Here is a 1,595-nt window from a genome sequence, read left to right on the forward strand (position 1 = left end):
TCCACTACTCTGCCTTCTGTGACCCTTAATAGAGGGAGAATAATAAAGTTGTACTTTACTCTGAGATGGTAACTGATCAAAATCTTCTTGGTACATATGAAATTGATACTGACAAGTGCCTACACCACTTGAGGAAACTTTGTGAGACTCCACTTAGAAATTTCATTAATTCTTAAGTCACTGTTTATTTTTTTGATAGAAATTTTCTTTTTGTTTTAGGCGCAGCAACCCTTGGTTGACCTCACAGATTGCAAGGACCTTGTCAGCTTACAGTCCCTTATTTTTTTTTTTTACTTTTTATGCCTACAGCACCAGGTCTTCCTAGGTAGTCTCTCATTCAAGTACTAACCAGGTCCAACCCTGCTTAGCTTCCAAGATCAGATGGGATCGGGCTTGTTCAGGGGGGCGGCATGGCTGTAGACAAAAGTTAACACGAGTTTCCTATCTTGTAGAATTGTCAATTCAATGTCAGTTGGCTATCTAGTTGTCATACAAAAAAGCGTACAGACCACATATTGTTACAAAGCAGTATAATGTAGCAGAGTATAGACTGTGAGATTAACTGGATAGAAGGGAGCGAGTACTTGCATGGAAGTAACGTTTTATCTACCATAAAAATGCATAACTTCTACAAAACTCACAAACTGAAAAGATAGTCTGATAAATCCAAGATTTGTAAAAAACTGCACAAAAGCCACAATATTTGGGAAAAGAGGGAAAGTTTATATAAGTAGCAGTTTTAAAAATGTAACTTTTTCCTTCTATCTATTACATATTAACATACACATAATTGAAAATATGTTACAACTAATGTCTGGAAAAGAAGTTCAAAATTTCCAAACTGGATTTTCCCATCACATTTACTGTATAATGTAGCTGTTAATACTACACAAGTACAATTAAGCAATGTTTAATTACTTTTAAACAAAGATAAAGGGATTTTCTCCCTCAAAACAAGTTTTAAACATGAAAACCTATGTTTATAAAAATTATAAACTCAACAATCTAAATATTTCAGATGAAAATCATTACAAACTTCTCAAATGTTCTTTATATTTCAGGTATGCTGACCTAGTCATCTAGCGTAGACTTCTTCAGAGATATTTCGGTCTCTCTCTCTTCACTGGATGCTTATAGTCACTGTTCTTGAAAAGAGTAAGGGAAACTCCCAAAGTAGCTTAGTCAGAGAATGGTATGTTGAGTTAATTGCTCACTCAGATCTATTTTGTTCTGAATATGTAAAGGATAGTAATATATATACAGTTGTCCCTTTTCTTCTGCACATGCCTTATCTCCACTCCCCTTTGCGAATTTGGATCTTTGAATCGACTTTTCAATCATTGTCTCAGTTTGTCACTATGTATGCTGAACGTTCATTACTATCTTGCTATGGCAAATCTCTTCTTATTTTAAGCTTATAATGCTCTGTTCCTAGTAAGGGTTGCACTCGTCTGATTTTATCAGCCTGCTAGTCACTTTACTCCTAATTATGTTTTTCTTTTTTTTTTGTCATTTTGTTTTAGGCGAGCTGACCTATTTCAGTATTTCCCGTAATGCAGGCCTCATAGTGGAGAATTCCCTCAATTTTTGTATGT

At 34.9% G+C, this 1,595-nt stretch overlaps 1 pseudogene; it reads right to left on the bottom strand.

The window, feature by feature from the left end:
* Positions 1-300: 300 nt before the first annotated feature.
* LOC111745504 lies at positions 301-422 on the bottom strand (annotated as a pseudogene).
* Positions 423-1,595: the final 1,173 nt, after the last annotated feature.

The sequence above is a fragment of the Pteropus vampyrus genome, unplaced genomic scaffold (genome assembly GCF_000151845.1).
Source record: "Pteropus vampyrus isolate Shadow unplaced genomic scaffold, Pvam_2.0 Scaffold156, whole genome shotgun sequence".
Classification (NCBI taxonomy): domain Eukaryota; kingdom Metazoa; phylum Chordata; class Mammalia; order Chiroptera; family Pteropodidae; genus Pteropus; species Pteropus vampyrus.